At 37.6% G+C, this 24,354-nt stretch overlaps 1 protein-coding gene across 2 annotated transcripts in view; it reads right to left on the bottom strand.

Annotated features, from left to right (window-relative positions):
• Positions 1-621, bottom strand: part of sema3fa (sema domain, immunoglobulin domain (Ig), short basic domain, secreted, (semaphorin) 3Fa) — a 137,811-nt gene extending 137,190 nt beyond the window's left edge. The window contains exon 1 of one of the 2 annotated variants that reach the window (XM_049479468.1): positions 478-621. The gene's annotated coding sequence lies outside the window, so the exon portion shown is untranslated. The remainder of the gene's footprint in view (positions 1-477) is intronic. The other variant, XM_022675537.2, reaches the window with a different exon arrangement.
• Positions 622-24,354: the final 23,733 nt, after the last annotated feature.

Genomic DNA, 24,354 nt, shown 5'->3' with positions numbered 1-24,354 from the left:
TGGAGCTCACTTAAATGACTTAGCTTCGTGGGCTCCTCCAGTCAGTCCACTGGTGCTTCACCCCCTGAAGATCCTGCTAGTTCAACAGCAGTCAGACTAAACCCTGAAGATCTCTACAGACAGAACATCTCCAAACCCCATTCTCCCGCGCCTCGAGCGGCCGTGCGCTTAAGCTCCAGATTGCCGCTGATCCTCTTAGAATAAACGCCTGCAAAACAAAAATCCAAACGCCAAAAACAAGCAAGTCCACTAACCACCAGCGTCCGCAGCTCTCAGCCAATCAGCGCCGCCGCAATCAGCACTTATAGCAGTATCGCCCCGCGAGCGCTGAAGTGCTGGGGTGAGAACTGCTCTGGGGTATTTTTGTGGGGGTAATTATGGAATAACCTCGCCGTGACGCGATAAAGGAACGCTCCCGCACCGCGCGCGCGCTCCGGAGACAGCACGCGCGCAGCAAACAGTGCACATTCAATTCACCTGCAGTCGAGCCCAAGTTGAAGGTGGATAGTCCAGTGAGGCGCGCGCTGCGTGCTCGCGTGTGTGTGTATCCTGCGCGCTCGCGCTCCGGTGGGGCTGAATGTGCGGGTTAAAGCGCGCGCAGCCCGACCCGCCTCATCTCCGCTCCCTCCGGGCGGTGGGGAGCAGGTGGGAGAGGGGAGGAGCCGGGCGAAGACCCGCCCACTGGGCGGAGACTGGGTTCGAGAGGGAAACGCCCAATTACAGAAAGGGAGAGTCTGCTTATAATTCAGGAGATACAGAAGCATAAATATTTTGTATATTCTAAAATAAATTATAACAATAAATATATACATATCAATAAAAAAATATATACATATTATAACAATATTTATTGAATCAGTTTTAATTAATGATAATAATGAAATTGGTATAATAAATATAATCAACTTTCAATTCATGCTTTCAACTTTAAATGTACAGAAATAAAAAAGTCAAATTTTCTTTGTTTTTACTAATTCCTCTACTAAACTAAAATAACGTGAAACTTTTATTGTTATTTTAATTTATTCATACTTTAGACCACTGATAAATTTAAAAACTAAAAATAAAAATGATGAAATGAGATATTTGATTATTTAATAAATCATGGGTGTGATTTGGGTGTAACCAAGTAGGGTGTCACTTGCCATTACCTTTAACAACCAGGTGCGCCCTGCAGACTTTAGCGGATTGCTATTTTAATAGTGCCTGTTTTGCCAAGATAGCAATGAACGTCTGACTGTTGGCGTCTGTCTAGGTTGTATTCAGTCAGTGGTGCACCTGTGTTTTCTGTTGCCAAGATAGAGATAGCAATACACCAGAATTTTACATGAACACACCTCAATTCCAACTCATTCATGTTCAACTTTCATTCAAAAAAATTATTTTGTATAAAATGTTGAAATTGATGAAATGGTGGAAAATCTATGTTTCTGATTTAAATGATATAAGCAGTTAATAGTGATAACAGAGATGACTGTTTAAATACATTTTTGTATATTTGAAATATACCCACCAAATATTAATGTTTAGGGGTTGGAAATGTTAGGCAGCAAGTGAACAGTCAGTTCTTGCAGGAGATGCATGTGTTGAAGCAGGAAATTTCCATCTCCAAACTGTGATGACTGAATAATAATATATATGAATATAAATATGTTTTTTTTATGTTTTTCTTGCCTAATGTCTTGGAGAAAAAAACATATTTAGTCTCATATTTATAATTCCACATTTTGCTCTAGCAATATGTTTTGTTGTATTTATCTTTCACTATTTGCATTTTTGTGATAGCATTTGTTATGATAACTCCAGTTATAAACTGTTATAGCAAACAGATCATTCATGTTTCAACTGGACATTGTTAAATCATTGTTTAATAGATATTAAAGGTGGAGTAAATTATGTTAATTCATTGCATTTTATGTCAAATTCAGCGAAAATCTCCTCTCAGTCTTCTGGCTGTTCATTTGTTCTTTGTGTTCATACACAGCCCTGCCTCTGGGAAACAAACACCCAATAACACAATATTCCAGCCAATCAGCAGCAGGGAGCGCTGACTCCACCTTTATTATGAATATTACTGTTCTCTCTCTCTCTCTCTCTCTCTCTCTCTCTCTCTCTCTCTCTCTCTCTCTCTCTCTCTCTCTCTCTCTCTCTCTCTCACAGATGGGAGATAATTTGTCCAGAGTGGGTCAGTGTGTGAATTACTGTCACTAATAGTATTAAAAATACAGTAAAACTGACCCAGTGTTGAGAATCTCTCCTGAGCAGCTTGTGTTTATTATAATCTGTGCCACATTCTGCCAGAAAACACAGAAATACTTCAGTTCTGCACCGTCAGAAAGATTCCCATCATCTCAGTCCCATCTCTTCACCTCCCAAAACAGGGAGAGAGAGAGGGATCTCCAGACAGAGAGAAAAGGAGGGATAAAAAACAGTCTTAGTGTTTTATTTCGGGAGGAAGAGTTGTGGCTTTAATGCAAAACCCGGAGGATTAGATGAGATTTGCTGTGGCTTTGCTCCATATCGGAGAGGCAGCGCTGCTTTTGGTGAGATTTGGGTTTGATTTCAGTCAGAAATCTCTCTCTATATCTCACTCTCGCTCTCGTTTTCTCAGTGCTTTAACATGTTTTAACCTTTGGTAAAATACACAATATGTCCAAAAGCCTGTGGAAACCTGCTTTTCTGGCTTTTCACTCCAGATAACCAATGAGTTCCAATGTTCTATGTATGCACTTTCCAATTCTTGTAGTTTTATACCACTTTAACTATAACAATATTTGGCTTTGGTCATGGTTACCATAGGCTCAGAGAGTGTCGTTCTACTAGCAATGCTTTTACTAAGTATAGATTCATGCAGGGGTCCTATACCTATTTCAGAAATTCAGGGAGTCTCCTGCATTTTAATTGGGGCTCCCTGATACCCCCCCTCAACGAAAAGTGAAAAAAAAAAAAATACAGATTAAATAAATATAAAACAAACACATTCAACACACAGCTGAATTTCTGCAATCTGTAGTTAATCGAAAAAATCATAAATTTAACGAGTTATGTAGAATTATTCAGATTTATTAAAATGGCCATGTTTATCAGTCAAAACTAAAGGAATATACTAAAAGAATATTTGACTGTCACGTAATGCAATATAATGGTTTACACCACACGCAATACATTTCTTCTCTATATGCTCAAAATTTTTCATGTTGCTGTAACAAGTCATTTTCCCTAATGTGGAATCAATAAAGTCAAGTGAAATAAACAGTGTTGGGCAAGTTACTTTGAAAAAAGTAATTAGTTATAGTAACTAGTTACTTCTCAAAAAAGTAACTGAGTTTCTAACTTAGTCACTCCACTATAAAAGTAGTTAGTTATAGTTACTAGTTACTTCTCCAAAAAAGTAACTGAGTTATTAACTTAGTTACTCCACTATAAAAGTAACTAGTTACCTGTAAAAGTAAATATTGCGTTACTTTTGTTTCAGAGTAATTAGTTAGACTACTTGTTACTAAAAAAAGTAACATCGTTATTCCCATCACTGGAAATCAAGTCTAATTAAAAATTGGTGTCAGATGTGGTTCATTTAGTGTTGTGTTTGAAACCCCGCCCACCTCATACCAGTGTTGTATTCTGTATTATGTTGTAGTCTGACTTTAGATCCCACTGTTAATTTCAACTTTTGTAGTCCAATGTTATTAATATCATGGTCTGTTTTTAAACTGTATGTTTTTTTAGTTTTTAGACAATTGACTTGCTTACAGTATCACAAAATACTGTGATAAACTAAATTGTAATCTTGTGTGATTATTGAATCACATGGTATCATGATACATATTGAATCGCCAAGTTTTTTGCCAGTACACAGCCCTAGTCTCTAAACATCATGTCTGCAGAGCGCCTGGTTACGACAGACGGTCCATTGCTGTGTTTGAGGCACAGTGTTGATGTTCCACCTCAACAGAAACCCTGCAGTGAAGACAGACACCTTTCATCAGTACATGGTATAGTTTGGAGAGCTGAATCATGTTTGAAATGCTAATAAATATCAGGACCAAAAGGTCCTGATCCAGAGGGACATCATGATAATCTGTTGCAAGAAGAAGTCATTTGCTTTCTTGCCATTTTTCTCTCTCTTTTTGAACTAATTACTTTAATTAGTTATAGTTACTAGTTACTTCTCCAAAAAAGTAACTGGGTTACTAATTTAGTTACTTCACTATAAAAGTAACTAGTTACCAGTAAAAGTAACTATTGCGTCACTTTTGTGTTACTCGCCCCTGTGTCTCTTTAATTTTTTTTTTAACACAAAAGTGTGTTGCTGCTAGGTTTATAGTGGATCGAACCCAAATAATTATCAAGAGAGGCTTGATGAATGTCCTAACCAGTGTGTCAGTTGTCGTTCCCTTTAAGAACCAGGTGAGCTCTGACTTTGGCACATTTGTATCTTAACAGCGCAGTGCTTTTGTGAGTCTCAGCAGTGGAAAGAACACGAGATATGTGTAGTTTCGCCAGCAGCTCATTTAAGGCAACAGTAATGTTATTTTATTCCTTATTTCTCTGATACATACAGTATGAAACCAGGCTCAACATCACAGTGCACTTAGAGGAAAGCGCCAGATCCCCAGTTTCAATACATCAGCTAACAGACGCATGTGCTGACCAACATTACATTAGAAATAAAAGACATTAAGAGGAGAGACAGCGCCACCTATTGTATCTATCCTTGTAAAAGAAAAGTGTTTTACGTATACGTTTTAAAAGTCTTAAAATATTTAACATGAAAAAGTACATAATAAAAAAAAATTAAATGTGTACTTAAATGCATATTTAACTTATGTCAACTGGTATATGGTATATTTCAGTTGAAATTAAGCTATATTTAAACACAACTAAATTGTGCTTTTAAGTGTTTTTTTCATACAACGTCTGCAAACTTAAGCAGATTCTTAAGGTGTTTAAGTTTTTTGCATTAATGCAAAGTTTTAAATGGTTATGGTAATGGTGTTATAGTGACAATTAGAGTAATTAGTTAGATTACTCGTTACTGAATAAAGTAAAGACGTTAGTAATGCCGTTTATTTCAATGCCGTAATTCCCATCACTGGCAATGACTTGTACAGTAACAGCTAAGACATATCTAAAACAAAGCCCTGATGAAGATAAGATATGATGATGATGATGATGATGATGATGATGATGAGCTCGCTGTGCGTGAGATATGAAGTTCTGAAGACTAAACTGCAGACTGCAGTGGTGATGTTCGTGAGGGGAGAGGAGCGTCTGCGCATGCGCTTCAAACAAACGCGCCGCCGGCCTCGAGTCATAGAGGCGAACTCAAAAATATCTCCGTCTGATAAACCGAGCGGAGACAAAGCCCTGCCTCGCAGCCCGCATGCGAGCGCGAGCGGCGTCTGCGCTGCGTGCATGCGACCGTCTCCTCCAGGCACACACACACACACACACACACACACACACATACACACAACAGGTGCGAAACAGGGACGACAGTGACACCCAGACACACGGCGGCCTTGATCTTCACACACCAGCCGAGGCAATTACCACCCAGAGCACGCTAAAGTATCTCATTATCTCTGCAGCGCGTCTCCATCAGCTCAGTGCAGAGCCCACAACCCACAACCCAGCCTGTTCTACACACTATTCTATTCACTTCATTCACAAGTGTGTGTGTTAGGGGTGTGTATCATCATTTCTGATGTTCCAGTGCGATTCGATTCCGATTCACAAGGTCCTGTTTCGATTCAAAATCGATTCATTTAGGTCAATTCAGTTACTATAAAAATTGTAGTTTAAATATTAAATGTTGTAATTCTACAAATAACACTTAAACATCCATTATTAAAATATTAGTGCTTATATTATATATAGACCTAACACAACAGTTACATTCTTCTTTTAATAGAATTTAATGTAGATTATTTACAAAAATATTAAAATATATATTAAACATATATTTAAAAAATAAATATTTTTTAAACTGTTGTTTTTTTTTTGTTTTTGCCTTTTCTTTAAAAAAAAAAGACACAAATGGCATTATTTTTAAAGCAGTGAAAAAGTGTAAAACTAAGTTTGGTATTTATAATCCTGTCAGGAATGCCAGGCAGGGAGACATGGAGGCGGACGTAATGGCAGGTAAGAAATAATTTATTAAATAAATTAAAACAAATAAACGAGTAAACAAATAACCAAAGAAACAAGTAAACACGGAACACAGAAATAAACCACAACAAACGAGGGGCTAACGATAACCTAAAACAAACAGGGAGTAATAAACAAAGAAACAAACAAGTAACTGAAAATAATACAAAACTAAACAGGACAAGGGAGTAAACTAGGAAATAAAAAAGAAGGTATAAACTAGAAAAAACAAGAATGAAAAAAGAAGATAACAAGGAATAAACAAAGGCAATGGCTATGAACACGAGAAGGCAAACGCGGGAAAGACAACAGGGGTTAGTACAAAGACCGACGAGGACAAAGTGACATAGGAGGGCTATTTATACAAACAGGAAACACACACTAATTACAAACACCTGGGGTAAGGGCGGAGCTACAAATGGGACACGCATGAATGGAAATATACAGGGAAAGAAACACAGAGGAGCATGAGTCACGTGGGGATAACACACAGAGACATGAGAACAGACAGGATACAGGGCCAGGACGTGACAATCCAGTCAAACGTTGTACAGTTGCAAGAAAAAGTATGTGAACTCTTTGGGATTATACTTGGATTACTGCATAAATTGGTCATTTAATGTAAGATTATACACTTATATAGGCACTTAACAAGATAATGACCAATCAGATAGTCATGCAGCAGAGACGCACAGTCCCTCTCCACTTATACTCACTTATCTACCTGCCTTATCAGCAGAGATACAACAGAATACAAGAAAAAAATGTGAACTCTTTGGGATTATACTTGGATTTCTGCATAAATTGGTCATTAAATGTGTTCTGATCTTCATCTACTTCACAACAATAGACAAACACAGGCTGCTTAAACTCAATAGGAGGGTCAAATAGTTTTACTAAATCCAAAGGTTCACATACTTTTTTCCTATTACTGCGTTAATGCTAACATGTTCAATATATGTTCAATAAAACCATGCAAACATACTGTATCATTTTTGGTGTGGTATTAGTTTAAGCAGACTGTGTTTGTCTATTGTTGTGATGTACATGGAGATCAGAACACATGCAACTTTGTTCTGTTGTATCTCTGCTGATAAGGCAGGTAGATAAGTGAGTATAAGTGGAGAGGGACTGTGCTGCTCTGCTGCATGACTATCTGATGGGTCATTATCTTGTTAAGTGCCTATATGAGTGTATAATCTTCACTGCACACAGGTTGAGTCTGGTGCATGTTGTACACAGCAGCTCCGATGCTGAAGAAGTGAATCATGTTCCACAGCTCTCCCATGACTCTTGAAAATCCCATTTACAGTCCTGGTCTGTTGGACGCATCGAGCCAGATGCTGCACAGTTTAGATCAAATCAAAACGGGGCTTAAGATGAGAGATATTCCTTCTTTTCTCCCGTTGGAGGAAATTAGATTTGACAGTAAGTACAATCCTGTAAGTGGGCTCCTAGTCCTTCAGATCACTCCGCTCCAGCGATTGCTTAAGTGAGTGAGTGAGTGGGAAAAGTGGAAGGATCCAGTGGAGGAAAACTTTATTACTTGGGAAACAGTTCTGCTATTAAACTGTCGGAAAGTGCAGGCTCACTGGAAAAGCCAGGCATCTTCCACGGGTTCCACGAAGGTTAGGTGACCGAAGGGAGTCTGTGCCAGACTGCAGTCGAAGGAGAGTGTGACATGCACTAAAAAAACATGGAAAAATGAAGAGAGCACTTCAGTTTCTGAATCAGATTTTCTGATTTTGCTATTTATAGGTTTTTGTTTAAGTAAAATGAACATTGTTGTTTTATTCTATAAACTACAGACAACATTTCTCCCAAATTCCAAATAAAAATATTGTTATTTGTAGCATTTATTTGCAGAAAATGAGAAACGGCTGAAATAACAAACAAGTTCATATTCATAAAGTTTTAAGAGTTCAGAAATCAATATTTGTTGGAATAACTCTGGTTTTTAACCTCTTATGCTCCAAGCCTATTTTTACCATTTTCCGCCTGAAATTACATACTCACATTTGAAGGCTTATCACTCCAATATTAAATTATTTAGAGTCAATTCTATGAATTAATATTACTTAGAAGCCTTTACACAATTCATTTAAGGCATTTTAATTATTCAATTGAACATGTAATGGCCAATATATGGTAAAAACCAGGAAAATTTTTAGGCGCTTTTCAGATTTTCTATTATTTTTTTTTATTTTCAGACACATAAAATGAACTATTTATATGGATGAAGGGTTTTGACAACTCTATATTTTACTATAATGTGTTTACAATCATCATATAAAATTTTAAACTGCTACCTATTACTGGTTAGAAGTTATAGTGATTTGAACCAGTAATGGTCTTTTCTTTCTCCAAAGGACTGGAAACTTTATAAGAATAAAAAATACCACTTTTATAACTCATTTTTACGGAGCCCGGGAGGGGCCGTGGATAAAAAAAATAATAAAATCGAGTGAACGATGTAGCAGTTCGTGCTCACGTTTTCTTTAATTCGAGTGAACGATTTGCAATTCGTGCTCACGATTTCTTTAATTCGTGCTCACGATTTCTGTAATTCGTGCGCACGATTTCTGTAATTCGAGTGAACGATTTCTGTAATTCGTGCTCACGTTTTTATGCGCAATAAGACAAGAAGCTCGGAGGGAAAGGAGCATTTTCTCTCTTGATCTGTTACAGGGGTGCAGTAATGATAATCAGTTATCTACCTTTATAACCTGCTGTTATTAATGCACTAGTGTTACAGTTAGATGTACAGTACAGTGAGCAGATTTTGCCTGGTGGTGGAATCTCTACAGCGCGTGGGGGAGAGCCGTCCGCGGCATCGGTTCCCCCGCCGCCAGACACCTGCCGCGCGCGCAGGTCTTCACGGAGCTTATTTACCAACAATGTAGACAAATACAGTCAATTCCAGTCATGAATAAAGGAAACAAACATTTTACTGATGCAGGACAACTGTGTGTTATTAAAACCAGATCAAAACAAAGTTATAATGCAATGTGCAAATGTGTTTATTAATTTCTAAATAACATTCAGCCAGCCTCCAAGGAAATGCACACCTTCTTAAATCTGGTTACATCATTATTACTTTTATGATAGATTTAATCTATATTTTAATAATTTGTATAATAAATAAACACATAATTCAGAAAATATACATTTAAGAAGTTTATAATTATTATATTTTTTTTATTTGAAGCTTGTGGCATGTTTCTGGGCAGGACACTGTGATTTGAGAATAAGCAGATATTCAGGACATTTCATCAGATATAGAAACTTAATTATTTTAGGAAACATATTGGAATAAATTATCAAATTGATCCAAATTATTATATGAAATGCCTATTTACTAAATATCTTAATACATTGTATTAATAGTATTTTAGACCAGCTATTTTGATTTTATATAGTGTTACATATTTAAAGCAGCTCTTATATGAGCCATTCATAGACAACTGTCACACCTTGCATTAATTTTGTATTATCTTTATTAACTTTTACAGTGTACATTTGGACCTAAGTCTTATAGCTGTATATTTATATAATTATACTTCTTTACGTTATACTATTGTTGAAAATAAGAAATTATAAACAGTTCCACATTGCATTATAACTTTGTTTTGATCTGGTTTTAATAACACACAGTTATCCTGCATTAGTAATGTTTGTTTCCTTTAATCATGACTGGAATTGACTGTATTTGTCTACATTGTTGGTAAATAAGCTCCGTGAAGACCTGCGCGCGCGGCAGGTGTCTGGCGGCGGGGGAACCGATGCCGCGGACGGCTCTCCCCCACGCGCTGTAGAGATTCCACCACCAGGCAAAATCTGCTCACTGTACTGTACATCTAACTGTAACACTAGTGCATTAATAACAGCAGGTTATAAAGGTAGATAACTGATTATCATTACTGCACCCCTGTAACAGATCAAGAGAGAAAATGCTCCTTTCCCTCCGAGCTTCTTGTCTTATTGCGCATAAAAACGTGAGCACGAATTACAGAAATCGTTCACTCGAATTACAGAAATCGTGCGCACGAATTACAGAAATCGTGAGCACGAATTAAAGAAATCGTGAGCACGAATTGCAAATCGTTCACTCGAATTAAAGAAAACGTGAGCACGAACTGCTACATCGTTCACTCGATTTAATTGTTTTTTTTATCCACGGCCCCTCCCGGGCTCCGTACATTTTGCAGTAAACTCTGGGTTTTTGTGTGGTCTACTCATATACAAACAGAAATCCGCACTGTCTCTTTAAGAGCGGTTGTTCTGCTCAGTGGAAAATCTGTTAGAGAAAGTATCTATGGCCAAGCATCTCTCTTCCTTAGCCTCTCAGCTGGCCGAGCTCGCCACCTGATTGGCTGAGAGACCTCATTCTCATACCGTCATGTCCAGTAGGCTCCGCCCTGTCTGGCTGTGGGCCAGAATCGGAGCAGCGTCGAATAAAATGCTTTTAATTCGTAATTAAAGTTAAGATTCCGTCTCACATTATTCCTCGCGCGGGGTGGATATAACTGTGGATTATAGGAGACTGGATTGATGGATTTTCTTGCGTGTGGACTCGTTTTGAAGGTAAGAGAGTGGGGGACGCGCTGGTGGGTGTTGGGGGGGTGGGGGGAGTGACTGTAGGTAAATACAGGACCAAACCTGTGCATTTTTCAACTCTGAACACGCGCTGCAACGCGCTCTTTCAGCTCTAATTCAGGGACCTTACATCCTACACTAAAACGGAGCACAGTTTCGGAATCCGGAGAGCCAGACGGTTCGAATGGTGTATAACATGTCCGCATTCGATCAAATATGGACGTCCGATAAACGGAAATATGAAAATTATGATTTAATATTTTCATAACCAAGGCATATTTCGCCCTAAATGTTTATTTTCTGAAAGGAGATACAGCTAAATAGGCTATATAACTGAAAAGCAAGGATTCTAAGCTTTAAAATGGTATATTGGGTGTCTATATTGAACCTATAACTATTCATAAACACAGCCAGATATTAAATATCATATTTTTCTGGCCCGCCGGCGGGCCAGGGCGTAATAAGAGGTTAATCACAGTTTTCATGCATCTTGGCATCATGTTCTCCTCCACCAGTCTTACACACTGCTTTTGGATCTTCCACAGGTTCCACGAAGGTTAGGTGACCGAAGGGAGACTGTGCCAGACCGCACTTGAAGGAGAGTGTGACATGCACTAAAAAAAAGGACAAATATGAACAGCTCTGGAAAAAAATAAGAGATCACTTCAGTTTCTGAATCAGTTTCTCTGATTTTGCTATTTATAGTTTTATATTTAAGTAAAAGGAACATTGTTGTTTTATTCTATAAACTACAGACAACATTTCTCCCAAATTCCAAATTAAAATATTGTAATTTAGAGTATTTATTTGCAGAAAATGAGAAATGAGTTTTTATGCATCTTGGCATCATGTTCTCCTCCACCAGTCTTATACACTGCTTTTGGATCTTCCACGGGTTCCACCAAAGGGAGACTGTGCCAGACTGTAGTCGAAGGAAAGTGTGACATGCACTAAAAAAAAAAAACATGGACTAGTCTGTACAGTATTTCATCCACATAACTGGTGCCAAATAGACAGGCTAATTTTCAAGTCATGAACATTTTGGACATTTTGTCCCTTATGGTAACAAACACATTTTCCATCCAAAATCGCACCTTGTGTTCTCAGCTAAATTACTCAGGAATCCCTTCACACATAAACATAATCCATATATGGTTAGAAAGGGCGGAGCTTACTCTTCATCGGTCAACAATACAGTGCACTTTGCACAAGGAGAAGCTGTATGGGAGAGTGATGCGAAAGAAGCCATTTCTGCAAGCACCGCCCCAAACAGAGTCACCTGAGCTTCTCCTTGTCCCATACAGCTTCTCCTTGTGAAAGTGCGCTGTATTGTTGACCGATGCACAGTGACACCATCTGCAGCAAGATGATGCTGCAGCTCTTTGGAGGTGGTCTGTGGATTGTCCTTGACTGTTCTCACCATTCTTCTTCTCTGCCTTTCTGATATTTTTCTTGGCCTGCCACTTCTGGGCTTAACAAGAACTGTCCCTGTGGTCTTCCATTTCCTTACTATGTTCCTCACAGTGGAAACTGACAGGTTAAATCTCTGAGACAACTTTTTGTATCTTCCCCTGAACAACTATGTTGAACAATCTTTGTTCTTAGATCATTTGAGAGTTGTTTTGATGAGCCCATGATGCCACTCTTCAGAGGAGATTCAAATAGGAGAACAACTTGCAATTGGCCACCTTAAATACCTTTTCTCATGATTGGATACACCTGGCTATGAAGTTCAAAGCTCAATGAGGTTACCAAACCAATTTTGTGCTTCAGTAAGTCAGTAAAAAGTAGTTAGGAGTATTCAAATCAATAAAATGATAAGGGTGCCCATACTTTTGCACCGGTCAAATTTTGGTTTAATGCATATTGAGGGACCATTGAGAGCATCTTGAGCAGCTGCATCACTGCCTGGTTTGGGACCTGCACCGTCTCTGACCGCAAGACCCTCCAGCGTATTGTGAGGGCAGCTGAGAGGATCATCGGCGTCTCTCTCCCCTCCATCACGGACATTTACACCACCCGCAGCATCCACAAAGCAACCAGCATTGTGAATGACCCCACTCATCCCTCACACAAACTGTTCTCCCTCCTGCCTTCGGGAAGAAGGTACCTCAGCATCCGGTCCAGCAAGACCAGATTCTGCAACAGCTTCTACTCCCAAGCCATCAGACTCCTTAACTGCAGAGACTGAACTGATGGTTTTTCTGTACATGCACACACACTCTTACCCCACTTACCCCAGAAAATGGAAAGCACTAAAAAACCTACTACCTCACTAGACTCTATTGCACACTGTGTAATAGAGTAATTACTACCTCACTGGTCTTTTTTTGCACACTTTTTGCACACTGCATAATTTGCACACTGTCTTGTTATTTATTATTCTTTGTCTGTATTGTGTTGTATTGTCTGTCTGCACTTTTGTACTGTTGCACTATTGTTCTGTCTACACTGTGTTTATGTGCACCATGGTCCCTGGAGGAACGTTGTTTCGTTTCACTGTGTACTCTGTATATAGCTGAAATGACAATAAAAACCACTTTGACTTTGACTTTGACTTTGATTGCACATTTTCTGTTAGTACAATAAACCTCATTTCAATCCTGAAATATTACTGTGTCCATCAGTTATTAGATATATCAAACTGAAATGGCTGTTACAAACACCCAAATATTTAGAACTAAAAATGATTACGATTAATAGGGGTGCCCAAACTTTTTCATATGACTGTAATTTACATGAAAAGAATAACTTCAAAATAATATAAGAAAGTCATGTTCGGTGAACCAAAAAAAAATTATAGATGTTGAGAATATTTGATATCTGATGTACATACTTTTTTTTCATATAAATCCAGCAGAGTTTTTTTCAGTGTCGTAAGAATAAATATGGTGAGAATGAATTTCGTAAACATGTTTGTGTAGCACATAGATCTCTATTCTAACTATGATCATTTAAATGAAGATCAAATAGAAATCAAAAATCGATTTTTGACCCTAAACCATCTTGAATTTTCATCCAGTCTCTTAGTAATCTGTGACACTGATGCAGTGAAACCTTTTCCACCAGCTGAAATCCACCCAGGCTTCAGTTCCCAATGAAAACAGGGCGACGGTGAGGGCAGGGGTGAGTGTGGCGCATGACTTTGATTACAATTGATGAATTTTCCTTGGACTGTGAGCCGTGTACACTGGAGTCAACGACTGCAGCAGACCTGCATGGTCATTTTTAATAATGTGTGACAGGCCTGACTGCTATTGGCTTCATGAACACAAGGGCCAGCCTGGTTCTGGATACAGTGGGCAGAAACACCAATAAGGTCCTTTAAGGTCCTTCATCTCCAGCTTTCACTCTCATTATACAGAGTGAGAATTTATAAAAGAGGCACATTTGGACTAATAAATCTGAATAATGCAAAGAAAACAAGTTCTAAGAGTTCAGAAATCAATATTTGGTGGAATAACCCTGGTTTTAATCACAGTTTTTTTCATGCATCTTGGCATCATGTTCTCCTCCTCCACCAGTCTTACACACTGCTTTTGAATAACTTTATGCTGCTTTACTCCTGGTGCAAAAAGTCAAGCAGTTCAGCTTGGTTTGATGGCTTTGTGATACGTCTCATCCATCTTCCCCTAACTATATTCCAGGACCAAGGTCCTTCATCTCCAGCTTTCAGTCTCATTATACTGAGTGAGAATTTATAAAAGGCACATTTGGAATAAACATACTTGAGTTACTGTAGAGTTTAAAGCCAACACATGACTGGAGAAACTGGAAAAGCAGCTGATTTGGAGGGAATATTACTGTATAGCTGGGATTTGTGCAGTCACAAAGATTTGCATTTAAATCTATTGTATTAAATGCAATAATTCAATTTGATTAATAAATTCAGGTTTATTTTACCAACAAATGTACCTTAATAACTTAAAAGCAAGGTTTATTATTCCTGTTTGTAATCCTAATGCATGCAGAAACTTATTTGAATTAGAGTCTTGGATGATTCTATTTTACCACCTATAAAAGTAATATGAATTATGACAGCAATATACAGCTTTGGAAAAAAATAAAGGATCACTTCAGTTTCTGAATCAGCTTCTCTGATTTTGCTATTTATAGGTTTATGTTCACGTTGTTGTTTTATTCTATAAACTACAGACAACATTTCTCCCAAATTACAAATAAAAATATTGTCATTTAGAGAAATGGCTGACATAACAAAAACGATGCAGAGCTTTCAGAAATCAAATAATCACAGTTTTCATGCATCTTGGCATCATATTCTCCTCCACCAGTCTTACACACTGCTTTTGGATACCTTTATGCTGCTTTACTCCTGGTCCAAAAATTCAAGCAGTTCAGTTTGGTGGTTTGATGGTTTGTGATCATCCATCTTCCTCTTGATTATATTCCAGAGGTTTTCAATTTGGTAAAATCAAAGAAACTCATCATTTTTAAGTGGTCTCTTTTTTCCAGATCTGTATTTATGTTTAGTTAATATATGTAGTAATTCTTTAAAATCACAGTAAGACATAGTTTGTATTATTCTTTTGTGGGGGCTTACCATTAGCAAATGCCTATATATATATATATATATGACCATTTTCACTACTAAATAAAAGTGTACCTAAATAATGCTCTAAATAAACATTTTTCTTTATTTACTGCTGGTTTTAATCCGGGTCATGCAGCTTGCCATCAGCTGCCAGAGCCCTGAGAGAGAACAGTTGGTCTTGCTCTCTCTGAGTGGGTACAGTAGATGGCGCTCTTTCCCCTCATCACTCCTAGGGTGATGTGGATCAGCACAAGGCTGCGTCTGTGAGCTGATGTATCAGAACTGAGTCACTGCGCTTTCCTCCGAGCGTTAGCGCTGTGATGCTACTCGGTAATACAAAAAAAAGGTGGAGTTTGACTTCACACGTGTGCTACAGCATCATTAGTAATGAGGGATATACAGCTGAGTAGGAGCTAAATGGGTTGGACAATTGGTCTAGCTAAATTTGGGAGAAAATGGTAAAAAGAAAAAAAAAAAAAAAACATCATGTCCCATTTTATTTTGAATAATGTACTGTTTTTGGTAACTTTTATTTTCCTTTTAAATAGCTCTGCTATTCTGGGTGGAACTATTTTGTGGACAAAGCGATGTTTCATCCACAAAGATGGCCTAATATGCAAATTTCGCTGTGAATATACATTTATACACACACACAGACACAGGTCTCATCACCTCTGGTGAATTTAATGATAGAGCACATGCTCATCCTTCCAGCGCAACGCAGGAGCTGCGCCTTTCCCCTGCAATAAGGCATTAAACATTCACCCTCACCCAACATTCATTAGCATTTAAATGGGAAAAGATAACAGAGGTTGGCTGTGAGTCGTACCTCACCACATCCAGCAGAGAGAACTTCAGCAGGGTTTTCCTCAAACTTCTGCTTCTCCTGTTAAAGTCCTCTCCTTAAAGCAGTAGAAGTGCTTGCTCACATACTAACCTAAACACTAGAAGTCATATTTAATGTATGATTATGAATAAAAAGGGTGGATTATGCAGTTGGTTTTAAAAATTAGAATATCATTGAAAAGTTCCTTTAAAATGTGAAACTCATATATTATATAGATGTATTAAACACAGAGTGATCTATTTTAAGCGTTTGTTTCCTTTATTGTTTCTTTTAGTGTCTCAGAAAATTAAAATATTATATAAGACCGATTGGTACTTTTGGCAGTGTGGGCAGTGTGCCAAGTCCTGCTGGAAAATGAAATCCGCATTTCTATAAAAGTTGTAATGTCATCTGCTGGTGTTGATCCACTGTGTTTTATTATCAAGTCTAAAATCTTTAGTTTTGTTTTCCCACAAAATCTTACAGCACTTCATATCTTACAGCTTCTCTCTGCTGATAATAACTTTTATGGAGATGGATTATGGATTTCATTTTCCAGCAGGACTTGGCACACTGCCCTCACTGCCAAAAGTACCAATTGGTCTTTAGTGTATATGATATTCTAATTTTCTGAAACACTGATTTTTTGTGGATTTTCATTGACTGTAAGCCATAATAATCATCAACAATAAAATAAATAAACACTTAATATAGATCACTCTGTGTGTGTAAAACATCTATATACTGTAATACATGAGTTTTGAAATTTGCACTACTTTTCATTTAACCCTTGTGTGGTGTTCGGGTCTGTGGGACCCGTTTTCATTTTTCATCAAATGATCCAAAAAAAAAAAAAATTCTAACTCAAACTCATTGGCATTGGCTCATTTTTTGTGAAAAACATATATCAAAACACACACTGTACACCCCCCCCCCTACACATTTATATTACATACAGTATGTTTGGCCAAGGGCTAATAAACATTGCTTCATTTGTAAATTTGAAACTAAACAAATTTTCTACTCATATCTTGAGTTTAATTCATGTTCTTTTACATTTTATTAAAGAAACTAATAAAAAAAGAGTAGCACTTTTTAAAAGAAATGTAACATAAGAAAGGTAAAGGGCAAATATTAACCATGTAAGCTGTTTATATTGCTTGCAATTTAGGTGAAGCAAGCATGTGTAAAGCATTTTAATGTAAAATTGCTTAATTTTGCTGAATTAAATACTAGTAACAAAGTAAACGAGTAACAAAAATATGAACACCACACAAGGGTTAATCACATTATTCTGGTAATCCATACAATAGAAGTGCTTGCTCACGTACTAACCTGAATACAAGGAGTCATATTTCATTATTTCATGTACACAGTATGTTTATGAGTGAAAGAGGAGAGGATTATGCAGTTGGTTTTGATAGTGTTCAAAGAGCTGCTGGAAAATGAAATCTGCTTCTCCATAAAAGTTGTCAGTAGCAGAGGGAAGCTGTAAGATATGAAGTGCTGTAAGATTTTGTGGGAAAACGAAACTGCATTGACTTTAGACTTGATAAATAAAACACAGTGGATCAACAGCAGCAGATGACAGACATGTCTCTCCAAACCATCACTGATCATCAGTATTAAATTTTATTATTAAATTTATTTAGAAAAAATTCAAGGGAGCAGATTCTGGAGGAAGAGTGGAGAGACACACAGTCCAAACTGCTCGAGGTCTAGTGTGAAGTTTCCACCAGTCAGTGATGGTTTATATATATATATATATATATATATATATATATATATATATATATATATATATATATATATATATATATATATATATATCTAATAGTCTAACATCCAAAGAAACTTCTCTTTAATGTTGGGAAATAACCCAAATACTCATCAGATAACACACAAATTAAAATGCTGGAGCAGATTTGCTGTGATTTGTCCAGCACTAATGACAAAGAGATGTGTGGTAGATATGTGTCTCTAAAGCCCATGACCTTGTCTCAGTGACGAGACAGAAGTCACGACTCGCCGCCAGTGAGAAAGGCTGAGTTATGCTGTTGGTATGCGCTCCACTGACCTCTAAACCACAATCAAAGTGACAATGAGACACTTCTGAGCTCTTCTGAGCTTCTAAACACGACTGGAGAGAAAATATAATGTCTGTCCTTCTCAACCGAACAGATTCAGACTTGAGTCCGTCCTTCAGATTCCCAGCTTAACAACTGTCCTCTTGTTCTGGACTCTGTTAATGTGACGTTTCCTCGTAGAAAGATCTATCTAACAAGCTTTGGAACAAAGAGCAGCTTAAAGCTTTGCTATAGGGCAGCTTTTCTTGGACTGTCTTTCATTAATGTCAGAGCAGAGGAACCTTAGCCTTCGATGGACCACCTTTTAGGAAATAGGCTTGGCGAAAAACTGAGTTTTATGGTCCAACTACAACACAAGCCTGTCAGACTTCTGAGATCAGCCTTCATTGATTAAATTTCCACTTAAACCAGCCTGTAATTATACAGCCTTCATTGTTCAATCAAAGTTAAGCATCTGAAGAAGTAAAATTAATTAAAAACGAGCTAAAAGTGGAAAATTTATGGTCATTCAAGACCATGCAAGTAAAGCGAGTTTTTAAAAAGCTGTCCCATCAGATAATCAACTCTTATAAATTTATTTTTTAAGAAAGAAAGAGGAGAAACTGACTAGGATCTTAAAGCATTAAATAGGTGTTTGTGTCCATCTCTTAAGTGTGAAAGATAAGACAAGATAAGTCAAGATAAGGTCAGACTGTCCCCTGAAGACCAAAGCTCCAGACCTTAACATCATTGAATGTGTTGAGATGAAATCAGTGATTGCTGCAACTAATAAATTGTAGATTTATATATAAAAAGTATTGAGTGAGTCTCCCAAAACATACCATATTTTTCATAATATAAGGTGCACTTAAAATCCTTTAATTTTACCAAAAATCGACAGTGCACCATATATATATTATTCTACCAGTCAGGTATTAAGGAGCAGTAAAGCCACTTTGCTGAAGTATAGAGTTATACAGGAGTTTCAGTTTAGTTCTACAGCACAGAGACTGGAGCAGAATTAGCATTAGCCGCTAACTACACTAAGCGCTAGCTCTTTTGTTCTTTCCATTTAGAGGTGAGTACATATTGGACTGTAGTCTGCGTGTTTACCATATTAAAACAAGCTACGTGGGACAAACCGCTAGCTAATATCGCTAATGGCTCACCAGAATACTCAGGGTTCCTCAGTGTAGTGCTGTTGTGCGGCATTTACTATATCTTACCATGGCTAGCAGTTAGCTGCTAATGCTAATGCTGCTGCACCAAGCCTTAGTAGAAATCTGGAAATCTAAGCTTACTGTAAATAAATGTACTCACCCAAATAAACAGTTTTCAGGGGAGAAAAATCTGTGTAGATTACATTTAGCGCTCTTTTGACTTAGAATCTTTTTTTTTTAAGAATTACAGTTTTATTTACTTAGCTCAGGTTTATTTAACTTAGTAAAGCTAGTAAATGATGAGTGTCTTTAACTTTACCAAATTGAAAACCTCTGGAATATAATCAAGAGGAAGATGGATGATCACAAGCCATCAAACCACCAAACTGAACTGCTTGAATTTTTGCACCAGGAGTAAAGCAGCATAAAGTTATCCAAAAGCAGTGTGTAAGACTGGTGGAGGAGAACATGATGCCAAGATGCGTGAAAACTGTGATTAAAAACCAGAGATATTCCACCAAATATTGATTTCTGAACTCTTAAAACTTTATGAATATGAACTTGTTGTTTTCTTTGCATTATTTGAGGTCTGAAAGCTGAAATAACTGCTGTTATTTCAGCCATTTCTCATTATCTGCAGATAAATGCTCTAAATGAGAATATTTTTATTTGGAATTTGGGAGAAATGTTGTCTGTAGTTTATAGAATAAAACAACAATGTTCATTTTACTCAAACATAAACCTATAAATAGCAAAATCAGAGAAACTGATTCAGAAACTAAAGTGCTCTGTTTATTTTTTCCAGAGTAATTGTCAGTTACTGAGATGTCTTTTCGACTGCACTTTATGATACTTTAATTCTTGTTTTGTTTTAATTTTAGTAAGTTTTTAAATAAATTAGAATAAAACTACAGTAAAAAAGGGAATGTCTGGGTCCTGCGTTCTCAGCTTATGAACTGTTATAGCCAGTAATATACTGTACAGTATGACTGATATACTATATTTTAATCCCACAGCAAGTAAATTCCAGTGGAATCTTCCGATAGAGTTCATTCATCAGGTGCAGGAACTTTAAAGTTTGATCCATCGACTGATGAGAAACCTGAATGTATTTCCAGACTGTTAAACATGAAGTGTTTTTTAGGGAAGACTGTGAATGGATCTGTTGTATCTGATTTAACTTTGGCTTTGATCAAACACAGAATAAAACTTTTATTGTCTCTTTTTTCAGTGTCTGTTGAACAGTGGATTGTTTAAGAGGCATTATTTTTTGACATTTGAGATCTTTGCAATATCACGAGGGGATTTTACATGACGTTGGAATGCACTGTGTCTACAGATCAGATCAGAATCATGTCAAAGGCAAAGGAAAGCGCTGTTGCTGATTCCCAGTATAAATCCGCAGAGTTTTTTTTTTCAGCGGTTACATATGGAGCTAATCACAGCACATTTGAACTGGGTGTCTCACGAAGGAAAACAATGGCTTCGCTTTTCGAAATGCCCCACCATTCGTCTCAGAGAATCGTTCTTCTCACAACTGCGGCCGGCTGGGTTGTGTAATCGCCTTCCTGTCAAAACGCTGGCCATGTGAACCCCCAGTCAAACCCTGTTACGGCTCGTTGTTGTCCCCCCCAAGAAAACCACAAGGAGGCCCCCATTTGGACCAGAAACCCAGAGTGTAGTCAGCAGACATGTCCAATATCTGAGCCGGAGACTCCGTGTACGAAATTCCACGCTCTAATGGCATGGGAAATGGACTGGAGACAAGAAGCACTCCACTGAGAGAAACCCAGACTTTCAGAACCAGAAGATCTCGTTCACTTGGGATTAAAAGAAAGGAAGAAAATTTGAAAAGAAAGGAGAACAGGAAACGCTGATGTAGGCGACCGCAGTATGATAAGCTTTGTCAAAAACTCTAAAACGCAGCAGCATATTATTGATTTTCATGGAAGAAAAGTAGATAAAAAATGTGCTTAAACTGTTTTTGTTCAATATGTGTTCACCATGCAATAATCATAATAATAATAATAATAATAATAATAATAATAATAACAATATACATGTTGCTATATTGGCTAGATAACTTTATTGCTAACATTTGTTGTATATGTCTGTGTTGTTATAAAGTTAGTCAAAATAAGGTGCATCATCTACAAAACTGGCCAAAACAGTATTTAATGTTTAAAATTTGAAACTCTTCAAAAAGTTCCAGAAAAAAATATAGTCTCTATTGTCTTTTTATAAAAAATTCCAAATGTACAGGGTAAGTCAAAAGTCACATGACACCTTTTTATTTCAGAAAAGTAATATGGTGGCTTTCAAGATGGCGCCACGTTCCTAGAGCGTGTCAATGTGTCTTTGGAATTGTAAGGATGCAAATAATACACCTTTTGTGACTCAAACATTTTGGGCTCAACGTGAAATAAACCAATCAGTGTTTCAGTCATCATTCCCTTTAAGAGGCAGGTGAGCTCTGACTTTGGTGTGTTCGTATCTTAACAGTGTGTTGCTTTTGTGCGTCTCAGCAGAGGAAACTGAGCTGCTCGTTCACACTGTGAAGATACACCAGCAGCTCATTTAAGGGAACAGCAATGTTATTTTATTCTTTATTCTGTTTATTGTTGAGTTAAGTTGGGTTTGTGCTGCAGCACATTTGTTTGCATGTGTAACGTGCACGATATTTAAGATACAATATATAGAATTGAGGAACACACAGTAAAATACTAGAAAAAATATGAGTAGAAAATGTATAAGTACGTGAATTCTTGAATGAGCAGTTGATTAATAATGTAATGTCTGTGAGGAAGTATAAAATATGAAAAACGTTCAAAAGCCGGGGCCATTCAAAGTAGAAAAATAATTCAATCATTTATTATAGAGAGTCTGATATTATACTCAGACATTGTTATCTTTTGGTCTGAGTGTATATTGCTAGGTGTCATCAGCACAACATAATGCTTACAAATCCCAGAGACAGCAAATATACTAAGAATACTAAGGGACCTAGTACTGGCCCTTGGGGGATTCCATATTTCATTTTTGTATGATCAGAACATTTAGTATTTATGTAAACACAGTGATAGCAGGATGTAAACAAGAAGAGGGCATATTCTTTCCTGTTAATCATGTAGATGATGATTCCATAAATCAATTCACGGCTAGGTGATCAAGTGTAGGTGTTTCTCTTACATAAGTGGTACGTTGGGCCCTATCATACACCCTGTGCAAGTGCGTTGTGATGTTCATTGCTATCTTACTCCTGATCAACAGTCTGATATTACGCCTTGCACATGCACCATTAAAATAGTGTCTGTATAAATCTACACTGATGGGTGTGGTGGTCTGGAAGTGTGGAAGGTGTGTTCAGGTACATTTCTGGTGTGTTTTTATCTTGGCTATAGAAAATATAGATACAACACTGCCTGCCCTTAAAACCCTGACAACAGTCAACAGTCAGCCGTCCAATCCAATCTTAGCCATGCAGGAGCGCCGTGCACATTGTTACACACACAATTAAATGCACTGCGGAGCGCAAATCCAGCTTTTACAACCACTATAAACAGAATAAAGAATAAAATAACATTACTGTTCTCTTAAATGAGCTGCTGGTGTATCTTCACAGTGTGAACACAAAGGTCAGTATCTGTCTCTGCTGAGATGCACAAAAGCGCTGCGCTGTTAAGATACAAACGTACCAAAGTCAGAGCTTACCAGGCTGTTAAAGGGAATGACAACTGGCACACTGATTGGTTTATTTCACGTTACACCCAAAACATGCCTACAATTAATTAAGAGCATTAGTACATGCCTTTTGCACATTTCGAGCTGCACAAGACGTATCCCAGTGCCCCCACATCCCAGAAACGAGCTGGAGCTCCTACCACTGAAACTGCTTTTAACTGCGTGTTCTGTAGAGAATAGCACTGCGTTCATGCATCTGAAGGGTGTATTTTGCTTCATTCAGCATTTGCTCTCCATCTCCTTTTAATAGATAGTGTATCCATATTTTCCTTCATCTTCTTCTTCATCTTGTTCTTCTTCATACCCCTCTTCTTTTTCCCTTGTTTTTTCTTTGCATTTTCACCATTATGGTCATTAAGGTGAGCCGTCAACCCTGCACCATGTAGCTTGATTAAGGGTGTCAGTGTGACTTTGCTATCATAACAACAGGAAAAGTACATCTTGCCCAGCTCGTAACATACAAAAGGCATGTACTAATTCTCTTAATTAATCGTGTTAGATTAAATTGAGGGCCTTTTTCAAAAAACACAGTTCACCACTACCTATATCAGGATTACTGTATATCTGTATATTACTGTATACTGTGTGTGTCCCTCTCCACACATGGTGCCAATTAATTTAATTCTTAGGTGAGCCATCAACCTGTGCACTGTGCAGCTTGTTTTAGGGCCTATCGCTGTGTCTTTGCTATCATAACGACGGGAAAAGTACACCATACGCAGCTCAAACTGCGTAAAATGCATGCACTAATTCTCTTAATTAATTGTGTTAATTTAAAAAGCTTATATCAGAGATTACTGTATATAAATAGTCAGAAATGTGAACAACATGAGAAATTTTTTTGCTAAGCAGTGAAAACAATAGCGACAGTTTGACGCGTCTCTCGCTACACAATCTGACATGTCTCTCTCTCTCCACACATGGAAGTTTCATTAGAATTCAGGCTTCATCAGCGTACAGCGCCACGGCTCTCCAGATGTTAGCTCTCAGTATGGGGTATCTGTGTGTGTGTGTGTGTGTGTGTGTGTGTGTGCATATGCATGCTTACTCCGGTACGCATGCTTACTAAGGATTATGTTCTTTGTCCAAAAAGATCAAACAACATGTGGTACTGATGTCGCTATGATGTCAGCGATGCCCCTCGAATAATCCTAAAGGAATGCGTGTGATTGGTTCGAATGTGTTCCACATCTTTAAAGTCCTTTAGAAGGGAAAAATAAGCCTTCATCCTCGCAAATATGGATCAAATAAAAGTCTCTCTTC

The sequence above is a fragment of the Astyanax mexicanus genome, chromosome 5, assembly GCF_023375975.1.
Source record: "Astyanax mexicanus isolate ESR-SI-001 chromosome 5, AstMex3_surface, whole genome shotgun sequence".
Lineage (NCBI taxonomy): Eukaryota > Metazoa > Chordata > Actinopteri > Characiformes > Acestrorhamphidae > Astyanax > Astyanax mexicanus.
The sequence above is the reverse complement of the archived record's forward strand: the minus strand, read 5'-3'. Positions and strand labels throughout refer to the sequence as shown.